Source organism: Limulus polyphemus, unplaced genomic scaffold (assembly GCF_000517525.1).
Source record: "Limulus polyphemus unplaced genomic scaffold, Limulus_polyphemus-2.1.2 Scaffold1364, whole genome shotgun sequence".
Taxonomy (NCBI): Eukaryota; Metazoa; Arthropoda; class Merostomata; order Xiphosura; family Limulidae; genus Limulus; species Limulus polyphemus.
The window spans coordinates 240,071-247,150 of NW_013666974.1; the positions used below are offsets into that span (position 1 = coordinate 240,071).

Consider the following 7,080-nt stretch of genomic DNA (forward strand, 5'->3'; position numbering starts at 1 on the left):
AACAAACCTTCTTATATTTTACTATTTTGTTGCAGATAGCTTTAAAATTGTAGTCATATTTCCTCTCAGATTCGTTTTTACATCGAAGAACTGCTAGAATTTATTTTGCGCCAACTATTTTTTTTTCACTACTAACAATTCTATAACATCCGCGTATAAATTGAGCTATATAATTCAACTCTGCTCCTCATAATTTATTGCCCCCAGAATCCGGGTTTCGATACCCGTGGTGGGCAGAGCCCAGATAGCCCATTGTGTAGCTTTGTGCTTAATTATAACCGAACCATAATTAATTATCATTCGTATTTCTTAGATGGCGCTTTATGTTGAAATTGTTGAAAAAAAACGATGGCGGTTTAACTCTCTTTAGACGCACAATGCGAACCCTAAAACAGTTATTTCCTGTCACAGCGATCGCAAGGAGCATAAAAGGATGCTTTTCACACAGTTTCAAGTACTAATAACAAGACGTTCTTAATGCTGTCTATTCAAGAGTTACTTACTGTCTTTTATGATAGTTTGTTTGAAAAAGTATCGAACCTGTAGAAATCTACAATATCTTTGGAGTATAGAAATTATACCAATAGATATTTATTTAATGGTTAATAAAGTTGCATCACAGCCACGGAGTAAGCAAAAAAAATAGATACAAGAAATTCTTAAAGTGGAAACAAAAGCTGTTATCCAGTGTGACAAATTATTTGTATTACATTCTATATTTAAAATTCTAAAATACGCTACTTAAATAATTCATAGTACCAATTCCACTTCGGTGAAACATGAAATATTACAATACGTTTTGTCTTGGTAACTTCGGTATATTCTTATTTTATGATTTCAAACACTTTAAATATAGCTCTATAGATCTATTAACATGATTTATAGCTCAATAATGCAGGCTCTCTATCGTGATCCTCAGGATTTTGGATCCCAGATTGCATTTATCTATAGCATGGTTTACAGCTCAGTAATGCAGGTTTTCTGTTGTGATTTTAAGGATTTGGGATCCTAGATTACACCAGTCTTTAACGTTTCCTACAGCTAAATAATGCAAGTTCTCTGTCGTGTTATTCACCACCAATATTTAGCGTGGTATTCAACAAGTTCTCTGTCGTGTTCTTCAGAACATGGGATCCCATGTTACAGCTGACTTTACCATGGTTTACAAGTTCTCTGTCATGTTATTCAGAATATGGGATCCCAGGTTATAGCTAGCTCTACCATGGTTTACAAGTTCTCTGTCGTGCTCTTCAGAACATGAGATCCCAGCTAGCTTTAGCATGGTTTACAAGTTCTCTGTGGTGTTCTTCAGAACTTGGGATCCCAGCTAGCTCTACATTGGTTTACAAGTTCTCTATCGTGTTCTTCAGAGCATAAAATTCCAGATTACATCAATCTATAGCATGGTCTACAGCTCAATAATACAAAGTTTCTATCGCATTTGTCAATACTGAATTCACAGATTGTATCAATCTTCAGCGTGATCACGTAAAACTAGAGAATATACAAAATATTATCTTATGATATCCAAACTTGAAAATTCTGAGTATCTCATTCTTTAGCGCATCTTACAGAGCTCATTAATGTTTAATATTACTTATCTAATACGATAATACATTTTTAATATTATTACTAAATGTCAGTAGTATAGAGCCTCAAGTTTTTGTCTTGGTTTTGGGGAAAAAACGACAACATTGTTTTCACCTCTTTCGCGAGCTCTAAATTTCAAAATGTTACGTTACATCAGTCTGACATATGATTTCCGAAACTCAAAAATGTTATGTTACATTAGTCTGACATATGATATCCGAAACTCAAAAATGTTATGTTACATTAGTCTGACATATGATATCCGAAACTCAAAAAGATTGGGTTATTGTTCCTTATAGTTATGTTCTGTAATATGCGTCATTAATAAACAGATTCTCCAAAACGAATACATAACGAAAGCATTCCACGTTGTAACCTACACGGCACGGGTTTCCAAAACTCAGTATTACAGCATATAGTTCTCTATTTATTCTGTCTTTTTATTCATTTATTTTTTGAAGAAGAAAAATCATACAGTAGCTTCTGGGGAGTATTTGTAAAGCTCAAAATAATTACCTTTGTTTCTGAATGTGAGAAATCATACAGTAGCTTCTGGGGAGTATTTGTAAAGCTCAACATGATTAGTACTGTTTCTTAAGATGAAACATTCTATAATAGCTTCTTTAGGAGTACTGGTGAAGCTTAATAAAAGATACAAGAAGCTGAGAAGAAAAAAATCATCAAATTTTTGATTCAATGTTTTCTCATGTGTTTTTATTTATTATGGAGAATGAGTATTTTGCATCGCCGTCAATATAACACCCAAGAATATTTTACCGCTAGTGCTTCTCGATATTTAAAGCTCTGTTCAACTGAGTTTAAGAATTAACTCATTTAATTACTGATAATAAAGTATCGAAACTCAATTTTTAGCATTATCATCCCTCAGACTTACTAGTGAAACACTAGGTCCATATTGTAAAAACAATAACATATTTCATCTTTTTAAGTTTCAGCAGTCTAGTAGCCATTTCTCTCATCTTAACTTGAACCTTAGCCGTATGGAAACAGAACGCTTATACGAGACGACCCAAGCCATACGAAAGAATGGAATCATAGCACAAAGAGCAACATATAAAAGGTTAACAAAATAAACTTACGTTACCTAATAAGTGCGATTTAAAAAAAAAGCAAAATTTACGTTTCGACAGAGTAAATGACGTCATCTAATACATACACATTACATAAAGTACAGTAAATAACATTACGCTTCGACAAAGTAACTGACGTCATCTCGTACATATATATTAGGTGAAGTACAATAAATAAAGTTATGTTTCAACGAAGTAACTGACGTCATCTCGTAAATATATATTAGGTGAAGTACAATAAATAAAGTTATGTTTCAACAAAGTAACTGACGTCATATATATTAGGTGAAGTGCAATAAATAAAGTTATGTTTCAACGAAGTAACTGACGTCATCTCGTACATACATATTCGGTGAAGTACAAAAACCCTGCGTTAGTACCCTTGCTGCATGTAACAACATTCGTACCAAGGGGTTGCGCCTCACTCCACGCCAAAAAACAAATTAAGTTTTATAGGAATGTTAATCTATCCTTGTGTGCATTTAAAGTAAACATCGTGTGAACGATTCCATAGAATACTGTTAATTTTTTAATAATTTTCTTGTGTTAATAAAAGAATAATGGGAAATGTCAGATATTGATGCTTGATATCGCTTTATTTACAAGAATTACATGATTAAAAAAGTAAAATTATATTTTATCTAAACATCTTCCTATGAATTGTTTTATACTAAAAACATCATTTGTTGGCCAACATCAATGAAAATGCCTTACATTTAATCTAACCTAACTGCTTACTCAGAATCTTTTATATCTGATACCATTGTTTGACAATAAAAGCACTCTGATCTGAACAGTGTGATCTAACAGTCTTCAAGCTTATCATATTCATTCTCACTATCGTCCTCAGGTTCACTATCACTGGGACAGTCAACCAATATCTGTCTAATTATCTCGCTTTCACTGTCGCCATCCATCTTCAATCTAATAAAAAATAAGAAATTGCCTTCATAAAAACCTAATACTCTCCAAAAAATCTTTACTGAAGCAAATATTGTTTCATATTTGGCATGTATAAGCTCTAAAAACTCTTATTATATCACAAGTGACAGATAATAGGGAGATAGTTAATCCGAGAAAACAGACCTTGGTTTAGTACCGTGGGGTATTTCGCTCCCCAAGCCACAAGAAACCACGCGTTGCTCTCAGCTCAGCTGGGGTAGAAAAATCTTCAGGGTACGACTGTAGGGTAAATAAAGTTACGTTTCAACACAGTAACTGACGTCATCTAGTCCATACATATTACACAAAGTACAATAAATAAAGTTACGTTTCGACAGAGTAACTGACGTCATCTAGTACATACATATTACATAATGTACAATAAATAATGTTACGTTTGGACAGAGTAACTGACGACCTCTAGTACATACATATTTTATAAGGTACAATAAATAGATTTACGTTTCGACAGAGTAATTGATGTCATAAAGAACATAGTATTACATAAAAAATACACTAATATCTCTTTCTTAACTTTTAGGTATCGAATACCTTTCAGTCAAGTTTACGATGAAACAAGAAACTAATGAACATAATCATTTCGAATGTCCTTTTTTCCAAGGTTTATTGTTGGACTCAGCATTAGTTGTTTTTTTTCACAAACCAGCCTGTAGTGATTTTCGGCTTTCTTAGAGATGAATTCAAGAGCCACAAGAGGAAATTTATCTTCTTGAAACTTGATTGTCGAAAGTAAAAACCTTCAGTCGTTCTGTACAAATCATCGTAATTACTCACTTCTAAGCTGTTTTATGCACTCTAGTAAATTTTCTATAATTTCGTATTAAATAATTTATTTTTCTTATTTAAAAATAATTCTGATTATACAGATTTATCTAACGACTTTGTTTAATAATTTCTATAGTATATTCCCTGCTTTATACAAGCCATAAAAATGACAGTCTGTCAATTCGTAAACCAATCATTATATTGATACTACAATAAAATACCATTTGTTCGTTTCCTAGGCATTAAAACAATGTATAATTCTCTGTTCAAGAAATTTTAATAATCATGTTTATCGTGTGGCCTTTAGGCTAAATGTGAACACTTCCCAGTTTTAATAGTGTTTGTTTGTTTTAAAAGTTAAGCACAAAGCTATACAATGGGCTATCTGTGCTCTGCCCCCCACGGGATCGAAACCCGGTTTCTAGAGTTGTAAGTCCGCAGACATACCGCTGTGCCACTGGGGAGGGGCTGTTGTAATAGTGAAGAGAAATGGCAGAAAACTTAGATTTGTGGTTATATCCCCGCAACAGAGAAACATTTAGCACATTGGATAGGATTTTCTTTAAACAAAACAAACGGAAAACGTAGTATACACTGTTTACCTGAACACAGCCATTCTTTGTTTCATAATATTGAACACAAAACCTAAACCCAGCCAGTCGTTCTTCCATAACATACGTGTATATAAAAATAATACTTCCCATAAAACCTGAACATATCCACTCTTTTTTCTCACAACACTGAACATAAAAGCCTGAACAAAATCACCCTTATTCTCACGATATATAACGTAGAAACTTATATACAACTACTCTTGTTCTCACGATATAACATAGAAACTTAAATACAGCTACTCTTATTTCCACGGTATCTTGAATATAAAAAACTGAATACAAGCTTTCACTATACTTAAAACCTAGACGCGAATACTTAAAAACTTCACTTATGAGAAAACAATATTGGTAAAAGAAATAAAAATGCTCTGTACATTTAAGAAATAAAAGTCCAATTTTCTCTACGCTTTTGTCATGATTGATAGAAATTGCTTTTGAATCCTTTCTCAAACGTGTTTAATTTGACGATAGCGTTTAGTTCCTGTCGGTTAATTTACCGAACAGTTGTAACTGTTATCCTTTTATTAAAACTGGATCTCAGCCTTTTTATCCTTTATTTGATTATTCGTTGAAATGGTGCTATTTGTTTGAATAGAAGCAACGTTTACACACACTTTGAAGCTTACTAACACGAACTAACGCCAATACTGTAAATGGGGCAGCCATCTGTACAAACATATATATAACCATATTAGGTAATTGGTGTCATATTAAATCTTTGAGATTTTTAATGCTTTTAATATTATCATTCTTAACAACAAGCCCAATGCGGATTTCTTGTTTAAAAAAATGTAAATAATAGCTTGTAAATAACAGTTTATTTGTTGTATCTCGTTGCCGACGGGTAAATAATGATGGGATTAACATCTTCAATCGCACTGTGATGTAATATTACACCTATTAGTAAAAAAACGTACCGTATATTGCCTTCTTAAGTGTTATATATCATTAAACTTTATAAAGTCCGAGCTTGGCCTGCGTATTAGCATTCCAGGAGCGTGAATCCAAAGATTGTAAGGCTTGTAGAAAACAGAACTGTTCAGTGCTCTGTCCGTGACACAAATATCAGAACTGTTCAGTGCTCCATTCGTGACCCAAAAATCAGCGCTGTTCAGTGCTCTGTTCGTGACACAGTGATCAACGCTGTTCAGTGCTCTGTCCGTGACACAAAAATCAGAACTGTTCAGTTCTCTGTCCGTGACACAAAAAAACAGAGCTGTTCAGTGCTCTGTCTGTGATATGGAAAACAGAACTGTTCAGTGTTCTATCTGTGATATAAAAATCAGAACTGTTTAGTGCTGTTTCCGTGACATCTCATGTCTTCCCCATCCCTCCTCGGCAAAGTGATTGTACTCACTCACTGTTTCCACGAATCGTCAACAACTATAGAAAAGTACAGTTACTTAAATTGAAAATACCTAATGTTGTTCAAGAGACCTGAGTTCAGAAATACTACAGCGTAAGTAGAAGTGCTAATTATTTCCTATCATTAGAACTTAACCATTTCTTGCTAGAAATGTTTATACCATAAATTACTGGCAGTAATAAGCACTTGATGTTTAGAGCAAATATTGCTATCAACGTATCCCCTGCTAGTAAAGAAAATTAACGGCCTTATTAATTAAACTGCTATTATAACGTAAAGTTATTAAATAATTAGATGCTTAAATAAATATTACCCTTCTTAGAAACCAGCTGTGAGCTTATATATGTGCATACTGTTAGATTACAAAATTGAAGTACATACTGGTGTTTTGAAATCAACACGAAAAGTTAACAACGGTGAATAAAAGGGCTAATAATGCGATACTAAAAACACAACGTTCAGTTAGTTTCTAAAAATTATATTTTAACTCTTTTAAACAAATATTTTTTGTGCGTTCTGCTGGAATTATTTTCATGATGTCCTAATAATTATCACCATACCTTATAGAATTTCCCGTCTGTTTATAAAAGGTGGATAATAACATGGTTTGGAGTAGTTTTCAGCCAAAGAGGCCCGGCATGGCCAGGTGGTTAGGGCGCTCGACTCGCAATCTGTGGGTCGCGGGTTCGAA

The 7,080-nt window shown here is 33.4% G+C and overlaps 1 long non-coding RNA gene across 1 annotated transcript in view; it reads right to left on the reverse strand.

Moving 5' to 3' along the window:
- Positions 1-3,256: 3,256 nt before the first annotated feature.
- LOC111086729 overlaps positions 3,257-7,080 on the reverse strand; it is a 23,741-nt gene continuing 19,917 nt past the window's right edge. The window contains exons 2-3 of the long non-coding RNA XR_002611452.1: positions 3,768-3,863; positions 3,257-3,605 (exon numbers count right to left, since the gene is read on the reverse strand). This is a non-coding gene — a long non-coding RNA (uncharacterized LOC111086729). The remainder of the gene's footprint in view (positions 3,606-3,767; positions 3,864-7,080) is intronic.